General features: G+C 35.7%; 1 long non-coding RNA gene across 13 annotated transcripts in view; it reads left to right on the forward strand.

Annotated features, from left to right (window-relative positions):
• The window catches only part of LOC111098831, a 187,261-nt gene that overhangs the window by 52,825 nt on the left and 118,109 nt on the right, over positions 1-16,327 (forward strand). For all 13 annotated transcript variants that reach the window (XR_005369721.1, XR_005369723.1, XR_005369714.1 and 10 more), the window contains one exon: positions 11,860-11,933. This is a non-coding gene — a long non-coding RNA (uncharacterized LOC111098831). The remainder of the gene's footprint in view (positions 1-11,859; positions 11,934-16,327) is intronic.

Below are 16,327 nucleotides of genomic sequence, written 5' to 3' on the forward strand. Positions count from 1 at the left end.
CGAATAAAATCTCAAAAAAGGAGAGATCACCACCAATACCAAGGAAATAGAAATGATTTTAAAAACATATTTCGAGCAGTTATATGCTAATAAATTAGAGTCTAGAAAAATGATGCATTTCTAGTCTAGAAATGGATGCATTTCTGGAAAACCACAAACTACCAAAACTGGAACAGGAAGAAAGAGAAAGCCTGAACACGCCGATAACCAAGCAGGAAATTGAAGCAGTCTTCAAAAACCTCCCAAGGCAGAAAAGTCCAGGGCCAGATGGCTTCCCAGGGGAATTCTATCAAATGTTTAAAGAAGAAACAGTACCTCATCTACTAAAGCTGTTCTGAAATATAGAAAGAGATGGAATACTTCTAAACTCGTTTTATGAGGCCAGCATCATCTTAATTCAAAAACCAGACAAAGACCCCACAAAAAAATGAGAATTATAGACCAATATCCCTAATGAAGACAGATTTAAAAATTCTCAACAAGATACTAGCCAATAGGATCCAACAGGACATTAAGAAGATTATTCACCATGACCAAGTGGGATTTATCCCTGGGATGCAAGGCTGGTTCAACACTCGTAAAGCAATCAGTGTGATTGATCATATCAATAAGAGGAAAAACAGGCACCAAATGATCCTCTCAATAGATGCAGAGAAAGCATTTGACAAAATATAGCATCCATTCCTGATCAAAACTCTTCAGAGTGTAGGGACAGAGGGACATTCCTCAGCATCTTAAAAGCCATCTACAAAAAGCCCGCAGCAAATATCATTCTCAATGGGGAAACACTGGGATCCTTTCCCCTAAGATCAGGAACACGACTGGGATGTCCACTCTCACCACTGGTATTCAACATAGTACTAGAAGTCCTAGCCTCAGCAATCAGGCAACAAAAAGAAATAAAAGGCATTCAAGTTGGCAAAGAAGAAATCAAACTCTCCCTCTTTGCATGTGACATGATACTGTACATAGAAAACCCAAAGACTGCACCCCAAGATTGCTAGAACTCATACAGCAATTTGGCAGTGTGGCAGGATACAAAATCAATGCCCAGAAATCCATGGCATTTCCTACAGTAACAATGAGACTGAAGAAAAGGAAATTAAGGACTCAATCCCATTTACAATTGCACCCAAAAACATAAGATACCTTGGAATAAACCTAACCAAAGAGGTAAAGGATCTATACCATGCAAACTACAGAATACTTCTGAAAGAAATTGAGGAAGACACAAAAAGATGGAAAAATATTCCATGCTCATGGATTGGAATAAATACTATTGTGAAAATGTCAATGTTACCCATGACAATTTACACATTTAATGCAATCCCTATCAAAATACCATGGACTTTCTTCAGAGAGTTGGAAGAAATCTTTTTAAGATTTGTGTGGAATCAGAAAAGACCCCGAATAGCCAGAGGAATATTGAAAAAGAAAAAAACAGAGCCGGGGTCATCACAATGCCAGATTTCAGGTTTTACTACAAGGCTGTGATCATCAGGACAGTGTGGTACTGGCACAAAAACAGACACATACATCAATGGAACAGAATAGAGAACCCAGAAATTGGCCCTCAACTCAATGGTCAACTAATATTTGGTAAAACAGTAAAGAGTATCCACTGGAAAAAGGACAGTCTCTTCAATAAATAGTGCTGGGAAAATTGGACAGCCACGTGCAGAAGAATGAAACTAGACCATTCTCTTACACCAGACACAAAGATACACTCAAAATGGTTGAAAATCTAAATATGAGAAAGGAATCCATCAAAATCCTGGAGGAGAACACAGGCAACACTCTTTTTCAACTTGGCCACAGCAACTTCTAGCAAGGTACATCTATGAAGGCAAGGGAAACAAAAGCAAAAATGAATTATTGGGACTTAATCAAGATAAAAAGCTTCTGCACAGCAAAGAAACAATCAAGGAAACTAAAAGACAACCTACAGAATGGGAGAAGATATTTGCAAATGACGTATCAGATAAAGGGCTAGTATCCAAGATCTATAAAGAATTTATTAAACTCAACAGCAAAGAAACACACAATCCAATCATGAAATGGGAAGAAGTCTTGAACAGAAATTTCTTCAAGACATAGACATGGCCAACAAACACATGAGAAAATGCTCTGCATCCCTTGCCATCAGGGAAATAGAAATCAAAACCACAAAACCACAATGAGATACCACGTCATACCAGTGAGAATGGTGAAAACTAACAAGACAGGAAACAACAAATGTTGGAGAGGATGTGGAGAAGGGGGAACCCTCTTGCACTGTTGGTGGGATGTGAAGGCTTACAGTCACTCTGGAAAACTGTGTGGAGGTTCCTCAAAGAGTTAAAAATAGAGCTACCTTATGATCCAGCAATTGCACTGCTGGGGATTTACCCTAAAGATACAGATGCAGTGAAACGATGGGACACCTGCACCCCAATGTTTATAGCAGCAATATCCACGATAGCCAAACTGTGGAAGGAGCCTCGGTGTCCATGGAAAGATGAATGGATAAAGAAGATGTGGTCTATGTATAGAATGGAATATTCCTCAGCCGTTAGATACGATGAATACACACCATTTGCTTCAATGTGGATGGAACTGGAGGGTATTATACTGAAGGAAGTAAGTCAATCGGAGAAGGACAGACATTATATGGTCTCATTCATTTGGGGAATATAAAATATAGTGAAAGGGAATAAAGAGGAAAGGAGAGAAAATTAGTGGGAAATATCAGTGAGGGAGACAGAACATGAGAGACTCCTAACTCTGGGAAACGAAGGGGAAGTGGGCAGGGGGATAGGGTCACTGGGTGTCAGGCACTGAGGGGGGCACTTGACAGGATGAGCACTGGGTATTATGCTGTATGTTGGCAAACTGAACTCCAATAATTAAAGACTGTTTTGGTAAATAATTAAAATAAAACAAAATAAATAAAATAATATCCAGGAGACCTGATTCTAAATCTGAGCTACTCTACCAATTCCATATATCGGTTTTGGGTCAGTTGTTAAAAATTATCACAAATTTGGGCAGCCCCGGTGGCCCAGTGGTTTAGTGCTGCCTTTGGTCCAGGACATGATCCTGGACACCTGGGATCAAGTCCCATGTTGGGCTCCCTGCAGGCAGCCTGCTTCTCCTTCTGCCTGTGTCTCTGTCTCTATTTCTCTCTGTGTCTCTCATGAATAAATAGATAAAATCTTTTTAAAAAATTATCAAAAATTCAAATTAAGGAATCAATCCCATTTACAATTGCACCCAAAAGCATAAGATACCTAGGAATAAACCTAACCAAAGAGGTAAAGGATCTATACCCTAAAAACTACACAACACTTCTGAAAGAAATTGAGGAAGAACAAAGAGATTTGGAAAAACATTCATGCTCATGGATTGGAAGACTAAATACTGTGAAAATGTCTTTGCTACCCAGGGCAATTTACACGTTTAATGCAATCCCTATCAAAATACCTTGGACTTTCTTCAGAGAGTTGGAACAAATAATCTTAAGATTTATATGGAATCAGAAAAGACCCTGAATAGCCAGAGGAATATTGATAAAGAAAACCAATGCCGAGGGCATCACAGTGCCAGATTTCAAGCTATATTACAAAGCTGTGGTCATCAAGACAGTCTCATACTGGCACAAAAACAGACACATATATCAATGGAACAGAATACAGAACCCAGAAATGGGCCCTCAACTCTATGGGCAACTTATATTTGACAAAGCAGGAAAGACTATCCACTGAAGAAGGACAGTCTCTTCAATAAATGGTGTTGGGATAATTAGACAGCCACAAAGATATAGAGGTAGTGAAACGGCAGGACACCTGCACCCCAATGTTCATAGCAGCAATGTCCACAATAGTCAGACTGTGGAAGGAGCCTTGGTTCCTTCAACAGATGAGTGGATAAAGAAGATGTGGTATATACACAATGGAATATTACTCAGCCATCAGAAAGGGCGAATACCCACCATTTGCTTTGATGTAGATGGAATTGGAGGGTATTTTGCTGAGTGAAGTAAGTCAACCGGAGAAGGACAATCATCAAATGGTTTCACTCATATGTCGAATATAAGAAATAATGAAGGGGATTATAAGAGAAAGGAGGGGAACTGAGTGAGAAAAATTAGAAAAGACAAACCATGAGAGACTCTTAACTGTGGGAAACAAAGGGTTGCAGAAGGGGCAGGGGTTGGGAGGATGAGGTAACTGGGTGATGGACACTGAGGAGGGTACTTGATGGGATGAGCACTGGGTGCTATACTATATGTTGGCAAATCAAACTTAAAAACAAATGTAAAATAAAAAATATCACAAATTCTGGCAAATTTTGAGGCCTACTGCTTCTAATAGGTCATAATCATTTCATGGTTGTTTGTGTAACACAAACGTAATACCAACCCTATAAAGCACTTACATTGAGGTAAGTGGTAAAATATTAAATTAAAATTTTTGTGTCTGGGGACACCTGGGTAGCTGGGTAGTTTGATGCTTGCCTTTGGCCCAGGTCATGATCCTGGAGTCGCTGAATCGAGCCCCACATCGGGCTCCATGCATGGAGCCTGCTTCTCCCTCTGCCTATGTTTCTTCCTCTCTCTCTCTGTCTCTCATGAATAAATAAATAAAATCTTTAAAAAAATTCTTGTATCTGGTATATAAAATGAAAAATGGGTTGATTTTTTAAGTATTTCAATCTAATTTTATATGACATTACATTTAACAAAGCCCATGTGTTTTGTTTTTATACAATGAGGACTTGATGCATACTCCATGCAAGTTTAGAGAGAGAGAATAAAATGAAGAATAAAAACAAAAGAAATCTCAAAAAAAAATTGTCACAAATTTTTGGACATTCACCCTACTCAGAAGGACGTCCTTTCCTCCACCTTTGGTTCTAGGCTGACCTGTGGGTGATGTAACCACTATGGCAGAATTAACACTGTCAGTTACTGTCCTAGCCTTTAAGAAGACTGATGACTTTATCTTGGTCTCTGGAATCCCTGCACTCTATATAAGAAGTCCAGCTACCTAGCTAGTGAGAACACATGGAGTGTTCCTAAGAATTTATGAAGAGGGAGAAGGGCCAGTATGAGCTTAGCTGCCTGTCTCTGTAATGGTGCAGGCATGTCATGGAAGCCCAGTTGAACCCTGTATCTCTGCTCAACTAACTACCACTAGGTAGCCCAGTGGATGGGCCTCGCAGCGCCAATTGTTTCATACAAATAGCTCTTTTCTCAGAGAATGCATTTTACATTGTTTGATCATTTTTGTTTAAATAGGATAGGATTGCTAGTCACACTAGCAATTTATTCAACAGAAGTGTTTTTGACAGTGCCTCTCTTGCTCAGACTGGGTTTTGCTGACCCACAAAATCATGAGATGTAAAAAATATCGTTTTTGTTTGAAGCCACCAAATATCCAACAGCTCACAACGCAGCAATAGATAACCGGCATTGGATTTGTTACCTGGAAGTGGGGTGCTGCTGTAACAAAAACCTAAAACTTATGGCATTGGCTTTGGACAGAAGTAGACAGACACTGGAGGAACTCAAGGAGACCAATAATGAAAACTTAAAAGTAGATGGATAGTGAGGGAAGTGTATTGATGACTGGATTAGAAATGGTCTTTGTTATTTAGTGGTAGAAAGTTTAGCAACAATGTCACCTATAGTAAATGGAAGATTGGAACTATACCTGATGGCTTAATAATTAAGCATATTTCAGGTTGCCTGGCTGGCTCAGTTGGTAGAGTGTGTGACTTTTGGTCTTAGGGTTGTGAGTTAGATTTCCAGGCATAATTTGCATAAGGCCACCTGTGTTCCAATGTCCTCTCACAGATGTATTAAGGAAGAACATGTTGACTCTTCCAGTTGAATTTTGATGAAATAAAGTATTCAGAACAGTTTTTCCAGACAGCAAAAAATGATCAAATTGAGTAGTTCTTTCAGGTCAGAGACAAATCCAGAGCAGTAAACATGAAAATAGGGATAGATGTAGGACTATGATAATAAGGATAGATGTAGGACTATAACAACTTGGTAAGAATTCAACCCTCTTTTCTGCACACCATATCTTTAAGACTCTTAGGGTTTTCTATAGCAATGTCAGAAGCAAAAATCAAGGCTGAGATAAGATGGTTCAAAAGACAGAATACGTACCACAGATATCAAAGCCAAGACATGCAGAGAATTAGCCCCGGGGAGGACTTGGCTCTAACCAGTGGTCTAGGGACATTGACCAGATGGATCTGAGGATTTCTATAGACTACTGACTTATGTCTCCTATTCCTCCTTTTTGAAAAGGAATGTTTATTAATCCTTTGCCGTGCCTTCTATATCATTGTGTTATGCATATATATGGAAGGAGGCATATACCTTTTTCTTTAATTCATAGATCTTTGGATTAAAAGAAATCTTACATGAGGACTTCTATCTACATCTGCACATATTTTAGATGATGTAATATTGAACATCAAGTCAGTATTGAAATGGGGTAAGACTTTGGGGAATCTTGAGAAGAGCTGAGTGTGTTTTGAATATAGGAAAAATGAGAATAATTTTTGCCAAACTGGGAACTATGGCACGTTAAAAATGGCAAAAATTCTATGCCAGTAATTCCAATGAACAGTGAAGTATATTTCCCCACCATTTAAATCTAGGCCTCTATATGAATACTTTGGCTCATAAACTAATAAATCATATTATTTTAATTCTGAGCATAGTCTATTTTATTTTAAATATTTTATTTATTATTCATGAGAGATACAGAGAGGCAGAGACATAGGTATAGGGAGAAGCAGGTTTCCTGTGAGGATCCCAACATGGGACTGTATCTCAGGACCCTGGTATCATGACCTTAGCCCAAGGCAGGTGCTCAACCACTGAGGCACCCAGATGCCCCTGAGTTGAGTCTTAAAAAGAACTGGCAGCTCTTCCCTTAGTCTCTAGAAGTCCTCAACCTGCATATAATGTGTCTCACTACCCTGCTGGGGAGAATCCAAAGAGTGTCCCTCATATTACATAGAGAAGAAAAGTACTGCTGTCTTCAGCCTTCCAACCTCCTTGTCAAGTTACCAAGCATATGCTTGTACCCATGTTAGATTCCTCAGACCAGCTCAGTCACCAGCCTAATGCCACTGAGAGATCCAATCTTTGCCTTGAATAATAGAAGAAATTATGAGAATTTTTCCTGCCTGATTTCCTGACCCACAGAACTGTGGCATACAAAATGATTCTTGAAACTACTAAATTTTGGAATCATTTTTTGCATAGCAATAGATAACTAGATAGTAGATTAGATATAGAGATGATAGAATAGATAACTAAGAATTCTGTTTATCTGTAAAAGTGGTGTTTGAACTATATTATCTCTATGTTAAAACCCTCTAATTCCTTAGGCTAAGGATTTATTCCAGTTTATCCCCTTCACTTTCCAAGCATCTTTCTTATGTGCTTTGCCGAATCTCTAGGTCAAAGCAATACAGTACAGAATAGATAACTAAATCCTTGCTAGGCATTAAGGAGGGTGAAGATATTTGGAGAACTGCCTCGCAGTTTAAACCAGTTGAACTGTGAGAAGCCCATGGTTTTAGAAACACTGTTTCATCATGTCATGGCCTGTCTTCTAAGAGTATGGTTTCAGTCCCCTGACACTTTTAAAATAATCACAGTCAAACAGAATCTAAGCTTCTGGGATATATGTTAATTGCTCTGCACTAGTGAGTGTAGATAAGAGGAGCTGAGGTTCCCTTGAGATCAGGAAAATTGTGAAGGGTCAATTTCAAAATGAGTATTAATAGGTAGGTTAAAAATAGTTTTTTTAAAAAGAATATACTTAACACTCTTTGAACATTATTAATTAAATAGGTTGATGGTGCTAGTCATAATAGCAAATTATTCAACAGAAATGCTTTTGAGTGCATGATTTCTGCTCATTCTCTTTTACTCTGGGAATATTTATTGTAAAAATACCCCTTCTATCCATGTATTTCTCAGTGAAATAGAGGACACAAACCTATGATGAACTGATAATTATCAATGGTTCACTTGATATTTTGCAGTGCTTGTTGTTGTCTATGATTTCCTATGAAAATCCAGGCCAGTGTTTTAGATAGAATTTAACTCAAGGTTTATATTTTTATTAACTAAAAATTTTGCTGCTTTCATAAATAAGGATCAAATGCAGAATTTCTTCTTGAAAGAAACTGAACAGTCTACACAAAAATGGTGCTACAATAGAGACAAATAAATGAGAGATGTCCAATTTGAACTTGTAAAACTCTGAGCAGTGAGATTAAATATATTCTCTGGGTCACTATTATAAATGCATGACTGTAAACAACTCACTTCATTCTCTGAAGTGAAGGATAACTTACGTGAACAAGCTTGAATGTTGTTAGTTCACAGTTTGGCATTTGTACTTGAATGATGTTTTTCCTTTCATTGAGAGTGGACTAAAACTGCTTTATACTTTCTAAGAAGTATATTTTTCTGTAACATCAACTATCCCTCCTTATTTAATGCAAACTTAAATGTATCTGCAGGTTATTAGAAGCTTGGAGATGCTTGAAGACAGCACAAATATATATTAGAAAAAAACCCAAATATGTATTAGAATAAGTTCTGTATGAGCCATAAAGAGGCATCTATTCATTACTAATTTCTGGATGACATTCATGTTTAATTTTCAACCATGACTAATACTTGCAGTCAGAAATGTATTATTTTTAAAAGTACCAATTTGATTATATAGAACATTTCAACAAATTTTTAATGTTAACTGATTTTCAATATATAAATTATACTATCTGAATATATGAATAAGTTGACAGTTCAACTTAATCTTAATTAATCACTGATTAATATTTTGTGAGTACCTACCCCTTCAAATAGTAAATAGGGATAATGAAAAAAAAGATCACCATAGAAATTTTAATAAGTAGCTGTTTTTTAGTTTATAAGTATATTGTTTTAGTGCTTATGAATTCTACAAGTATGGATGCCCTTGAAATAAGATTTTGAAAGGATAGGTTTTTGAGTTTTTTTGTTTTTTTTTAAAGATTTTATTTATCTATTTATTCCTGAGAGACACAGAGAGAGAGTCAAAGACAAAGGCAGAGGGAGAAGGAGGCTCCTGTGGGGAGCCTGATGCAGGACTTGATCCCAGGACCCAGGGATCATGTCTTGATCTGTAGGCAGATGCTCATACCCTGAGCCACCCAGGTGTCCCAGGTTTCTTGAGTTTTTAAATTATTTCTTTAGCAAACAAGGAGCTAGAAAAAGGAGGGAAAGATGGAAGAAAAAAAAATCACCAAAACATACTCATAATGATGATTTTCATAATAACAGGAGACCTTGTAATGAATGATCAAATAATTGATAATCTAATAGGTATGTGATATAATTTGTAAATAAGGATCCATATACACACTCACACATATACTTTTCTCCTTCTTAGTCTATAATAGAATTCAAATTTAATCTAAACCAATCAAAAATGTTATTAAATTCTCAGACTTAAGGTAATAAGAAATATTACTTTGTAAGAAAAGATGGTTATATCTAATAGTTTGGATTATAGGAAGAAGTTCCTAAAGACACACAATCACAGAAAATGCTGGAATATGCTTTATTTGAAAATGAATCCTTATGTACTGCTGTTGGGTCAATGCCACTGTATCAAAGCATTGTGAGGCTACAAAATATAATCCCCAGAAATAGGTTTAATAACAAGGAGTAGTGAAAATAGCATAGATAAATATAAATAAAAATAATAATTCAGCATTGAATTTAAAAAGTTTTAGTTGGAGGCATATAGTTTATGGAGCTCTTGGAAGGAAAATACCGCTTCCTTTGTGAAGGATCCTATGAATTTTCTTTGAAAAATCTGTGAGAATATTTTGGTGGTAGGAGCAGGGCACAGAGCAGACTGCCAGATATTTTTGAAAGTGTTTGGGTGAAGGCCCCGTATGCTCTGCTGTGGGGAAGAAATTTTGCAAGGGAAGTACATTCCAGAGAGGGTGCTAACGGGAAGGCCGCTTGGCACAGGACGCTGCTCTTCTCCAGGCTGCCAGTGCTCTTCTGCTCCATGTTCTTTCAGAAAGTAGCTCTTTGTGAAATGCAGGTCCCTACATTCCGATAATGAGTTTCTGTAATTTGAGTTTGGACAGGGAGGGATACTTCCATTGCATATTCCAAATTTTTCAAAATCAGTTTTATAGGTTATAATTTGGACACAATTTCATTCAATAATTTGTGAAAGTTTAAGAACATTTGCTTCACTATTTAAAATTAAATGTACTAGTTACAATTCATCCCCCCCACCCCACCCCCGTAGAACCAGTTAACCCCTGATCAGCTTATTCTGTGGTTATAGTTTCGTCTTATATAGAATATATAATTAGAATCATACTATATATGCTTTTGGTGAGTCTGACTTTTTCTCACTTAGCATAATGCTTTAAAGATTTATCTTTGTAAATACTCATGTATTGTGTGTATAACAGTAGTTCGTATCAGTAGCTAGGTTCTTTTGATTGCTTTGATTCCTTTTTGATTGATGGTGTTGAATAGATGTTTCACCATTGTTTACCCACTCACCAATTCATAGGCCTTGGGATGGTTTTCAGTTTTATCCTATTATGAATAAATCTGCTGTGACCATTCAAGTATAATTTTTTGTGTAGACAGATGTTTCATTTTTCCAATGAGTGCAATAGCTGGGTTGTATGTTAAATGCATGTTTATCTTTATAAGACACTGCCAAACTGCTTTCCAACATGACTGTAATTTGCATTCCTGCCAGCAATGTATGAGAGTTGCAGTTGCTGCATATTCTTGACAAAACTTGGTATTTTAGTTCTTTTTAATTTTAACCATTCTAAATTACTTTTAGTGGCAACTCATTGTATTAATTTTCATTTTTCTGATGACTAATGATGTGGAACATAATTTCATATGCCTATTTGACATTTGTAAATATTCCTTGGTAAAGCATCATTCACATTTTTGCCCTGTTTTTAAAATAGTTTTAGATTTTACATTTAGGTCTATGATCCATTTTGAGTTAATCTTACCATATGTTGAGAGTTAAGAGGCTGGATTTATCTTTTTGTCTATGGTTATATAATTGTCTCAGTACCATTTGTTGAATAGACAATTCTTTATTCATTGAATTACCTTGGCATCTTTGTTAAAAATCAATCGACCATGAATAGAAGAGTTTTTTTTTTTTTTTTTTTTTTTCCTGGATTCTCAATTCTCTTCCAATGATCCTATGTGTTTCTTTTTTGTTAAAACCACATTTTTAAAGTTATAATAGCTTTATAATAATTCTGAAATTGGGAAGTCTAAGTCCTAGATTTTTATTTCAAAATTATTTTTGCTATTCCAGTTTGTCTTCCCAATATACATTTTAGAGTCAGTTGGTTAATTTATGCAAAAAACCTTGCTATGATATTGAAAAGTATTGCAAGGAATCAGTATATTAAATTAGGGAGAATTGCCATTTTAATTTATTTTCCCATTCAAGTGATACTCTTATTTGGTCTTTTAGTAATTTTATCAAATTTTTAAATAATTTTCAATGTATCTACCTTTCACATGTTTTTAAGATTATCTCTAGTATGGTATTTTTTATTTTCAACTCCCAATTTTATGGTTAGTTTATCGTAATAAGTTAATTTTTGCATACCAACCTTGAATATTTGACCTTCCTAAACTTACTCAATAATTCTAGTAGGTTTTTGCACATTCCTTATAATTTACTTTGGGTATGGTCATGTTATCTGTGAATGAAGTCTGTTTTATTTCTTCATTTTCAATATTTATGAAATTTTGTCCCATTTTTTTCCCTATTGCAGTGGTTTGGACTTCTATTATTAAGATGAATAGAAGTGGTAAGAGCAGATATCCTCACCTTGATCTTGAAGTATAGGTAAGCATTCAGTGTTTCAACATTAAATATAATGTTAGCATTGTTTTTTTCATAGATGTTCTTGATTGGGTGCAGAAAATTCCCTTTTATTACTAGAGTGATGAGAAATTTTAAAAATCAAGAATGAATGTTGGATTTTGGTAAATACTCTTTCTACAATTATTGAGATGGTTAAGTTTTTCTCCCCCCCGCCTTTTTTTTTTTTTTAATTTTCCAGTCTGAAAACAGTGAAGTGCATCCATTGCTCTTGAATGTTGTATTAACCTGTATTCCTGAGATAAATCTGACATGGTCATTGGGCATATTATTAACATATTATTAAATTTAATTTGCCAATATTTGGTTGACATTTTACATCTGTGTTCATGAGGGATATCTATCTGTAGTTTCCTTTTGATGTATGTAATGTCTTTTGCTGGCTTTGATGTAAAGGTAATGCAGAATTCATAAAATGAGAGGGAAATCTTTATTATTTTTTGAAAGAGTAGGGTAGAGTCTATGCTTATGATTTTGCTTTTCAGCATTTTTTGTGGCCTCTTTATTTTATTTTGTTTATTTTGCTGTGTAATACTCTTTTCTGCCCTTTTCTCAGTAGGAGGTGCCTCATTCTTGACTTTCAGTTTGATTTTTCTCCTTTAGGTAACTGAGTACCCTTAAGTGAGTTACAGGTTTTTTTTTTTTTTTTTTTTTTTTTTTTAAGATTTTATTTACTTATTCATGAGAGACCCAGAGAGAGGCAGAGAGTGAGGCAGAGACAGGAGAAGCAGGCTCCATGCAAGGAGCCCGGTAGGGGACTCAATCCTGGGACTCCATGATCACACCCAAGCCAAAGGCAGATGCTCAACTGCTGAGCCACCCAGGTGTCCCATGTGTTACCTTTTTAATTTGTTGGCTAGAAGTCTGGCAAAGCAATTGTCTCTACTGCAGAATCCAGGAGCTCTTCAGCTCAAAAGAGCAGCTTCTCTCCATCCATAGCATATAGGTAAATGCAGACTCTTAGCTTCTCAAAGAATTCACAGGGGGTTAGGGTTGTTGGTTGTTTATCTAGGCAGCAAGGAATAGCAGGTACTCTCCTTTGTAGCTGCTCATTTATTCAGTCATTCATAGATGTTTAGTGAATGTCTCCTATATATCAGACAGTATTTCTAGCACACAGAATATACTAGGAAACGAACAGATAACGATTACCTCTTGCATGAAGTATATGTCTATCAGGGTTTAAGGGTGATAAAAACATTAGGTATATTGTAATTTAAAACTACACAGTATGTTAAAAGTGATAAATGCTATCAGATGAAAAATTACAGCTGTTAAGGGAAACCTCAAATGCTAGGAAGGGAGAGTTTGCTGTATTAAATAGGGTGGTTAGGTTTATTCTCCTCGAAGAGGAGATAATGTGAGAAAAAAGTTGAAGGAATTGAGAGGTTAAGCCAAGTGACTTTCTAGGGAGGAATATTAGAGGGGTAGGAACAGTAGAAGCAAAGGCTCCAAGGCAAGACACATGGCCTCCTCTGTTCCCTGGAACCAAGTCAAGGCAAACCAGCCTCTGTCTTCATAGAGATGCAGGCTTTGACATCACGTATGGCTTGGTGGTTTTGTTATTCGCTAGAGGGAATTGGGAAGAAGGGTGGGGGTGTGTGGTCACAAGTGTATACAAGCTGCCTCAGCTTCTCAGAACTCTCCTATAAAATATGCTTTGGAAACACTGTCCGAGAACAGATAGTAGGATTTCTAGCCCAGTGTGGCACTTTAAACATTCTAAAATGAGATATAGAGAAAACCAATTAGTCTGTCACTGACAGAAATTATTAGGTATCATTTATGGTCAGGTGTCCTGATGACAAATAGCAAAATAAAAGCAAAATGATGATTGGTATTTGATTTGTTGCAATAACACCTAAGCAGAATAGATTCTGTTTTTTAACTTTAAAATAGCCAAGCAGAATCTCTTATCTAAATGCAAAAATACATTATTTATGATTGGCTTTCATCTATTTAAAGATTTCAAAATTTAGATTTCTGCGATATCCTTAGGATCTATCAAGAACATTAGGAAGTAAGATAAACCCCAAAGCAGTATCATTTATGAAGGAAATATAACATTGGGACTTTGAATATTAAACAATTTGTATACCTGGCATTTTCTTTATTAAAAGTACATTCCTCTAGACTTTTTTTAAGGAATGATTAGAATCATAATTTAGTACTAGTGGGTTGAGTTTTTTATTTTTTCTCTTTTGGTAACAAGCTAGAATAATTTGTGAATCTTTCAAATTCAGAATAGGAAGTGAAAATTAGATTGCATTATGAAAAATGCAGTAGTTGATTTGACAGCTATTTTAAAGGTAAAGCTGTATTTTTCAATAATTTTCTAAACTTTTATATATTAAGCATAATTTTTCTTGAGTTTTAAATATAAAGGTGTTCATAAATTCATATACACTATATAAATTAAACATGTGTATATATTCTTTGTAAAGTTACTGAGTAACACTACATACCTAAGCTTTCTTTGGTTCTCAAAGATGATAAGCATTTAAATGTGCAACATGAATCTCCAGGATCAGAGTTTTCACATTTGAAAGAGGAATTGTGTTGGGCTTTTTGTATCATATGATAGAAAAGTTAATTATTTTGTGTGGACTTGGGCATATTTATTGTTTACCAATGCTTTAGAGAGGTGAGTGTGTGTGTGTGTATTACCCAAGTTCTTATCGAGTCAATTAAAAAGAATTTAAAATTCTGACTCAACCTGGGAATAAATATTTATTTACACTAAATCCCAAGAATAATGATAGTTTCATTTTTAGAAACCAGATTAAAACTGTTTTGAATAAACAACTTACTGAAAACTACTAAAATAAATAGACATTAAAAAAATGGCACAAATTTCAGTGGAATGTGAGAAGCAAAACTTTTTTCAACCTATAGTTTAGTGAGAAAATACTAAATTTTTAAATTTAAAAAAATACAATTTTTTTCAGTCTTAACACTCTTGTATTAGTTTGCTAGTAATCAATCATTGATTGATTACTAGTTTAAACCATATATTTGGTGGCTTAAACAACAGACTTGGTGTCTAACATTTCTAAAGGCTAGAAGTCTGGAATGAAAATATTAGCAGAGTTGATTCTTTTTGAGTGTCGTTTATTACAAGGAAAAGATCTATTCCAGGCCTCTCTGCTTGGCTTGTTGATGGCTGTCTCCTCATTGTGTCTCTCCACATTGTCTTTCCTCTATGCCCCTTGCTATCTCTTTCTTAATTTATCCCTCTGCATAAGGACATCAGTCATAATTGATTTAGGGCCCACCCTAATGGCCTCATTTTAACTTGATTACTTTTTCAAAAACCCAAGTAAGGTCACATTCTAAGGTACTGGGGGTTAGAACTGCAACATATCTTTTTTTGAGAGGACACAATTTAGGATATAATAGCTTGTCTTAGGAAATTAAAATAAAACATTAAAAAATTAATTTTATCTGCCATTACAAAATACAGATACCCTCAAGTTAGCTATTAGCTTGATGTCATACTTTAATTTTGATACTAGGAAAGGTTTTCTTGTCATGGCTAACTACCTTTGTCTAGCTGGTTGTTTTGTTTCCCTATCACAATCTCACCGTACAAATCACCTATGCTCATCTAGAGCAGAGACAGAAAGCACATGATTGTACTGAGAAAATCCACTCCAATAATTACAAAAGATTATGTCAAATGACTATTTCTGCCTCATGGATACAAGGAACAGTTGTCTCCATGTTTGAACACAGTGTCAGGCTTGGCATATTTCTGAAGTTTGCTTAAGCTTAAAGTCTTTCAAGGCGAATTAGTAGCTGCAAAATTTTTAAATTGAAAATCAGGAGATCATCTTCCTTTCTGAATGCCATTTGTCTTTCTCATTATAAAAAATGTGTTTTCATTTACTTTATGGTATTTTACTAATGCAGATATAAACACAGAAATGCAAATTACATTATTTATGTTTGGAAGGTCTCATTCCAGACAACTTATTTTACTTTTGGCCTCTATTTCTTGAGTAAGTTTTGACTAAGGTGGCCTTATTCTTACAGGTTTCTTTTTGACTGAAAGCCTCTGACCTCCTTTTTTTTTTTTTTTTTTTTTTTTTTAAGACTTTACTTCAGAAAACTTGCAGGTGTAAGTCTTTCTCTCCCTTATTGAGATGTAAATCTTCTATAACCCAGAAACTGTGTTTCTTAAGGAGCCATCCATTTGTAATGTAATCCTTAAGAAAGAGAGGGCTTGTGTGTGAGGGTGGAGCCCAACTTCTGCAAGTGACAAGTAGGAAAGGCAGACAGCCTAATGACATTGAGCAAACCTTGCCCCCTCCTCAGGGTCTTCTAGTACTTTTCCATTTTTTTACTCCAGCTTTTAG

Source organism: Canis lupus, chromosome 14 (assembly GCF_011100685.1).
Source record: "Canis lupus familiaris isolate Mischka breed German Shepherd chromosome 14, alternate assembly UU_Cfam_GSD_1.0, whole genome shotgun sequence".
NCBI classification, from domain to species: Eukaryota; Metazoa; Chordata; class Mammalia; order Carnivora; family Canidae; genus Canis; species Canis lupus.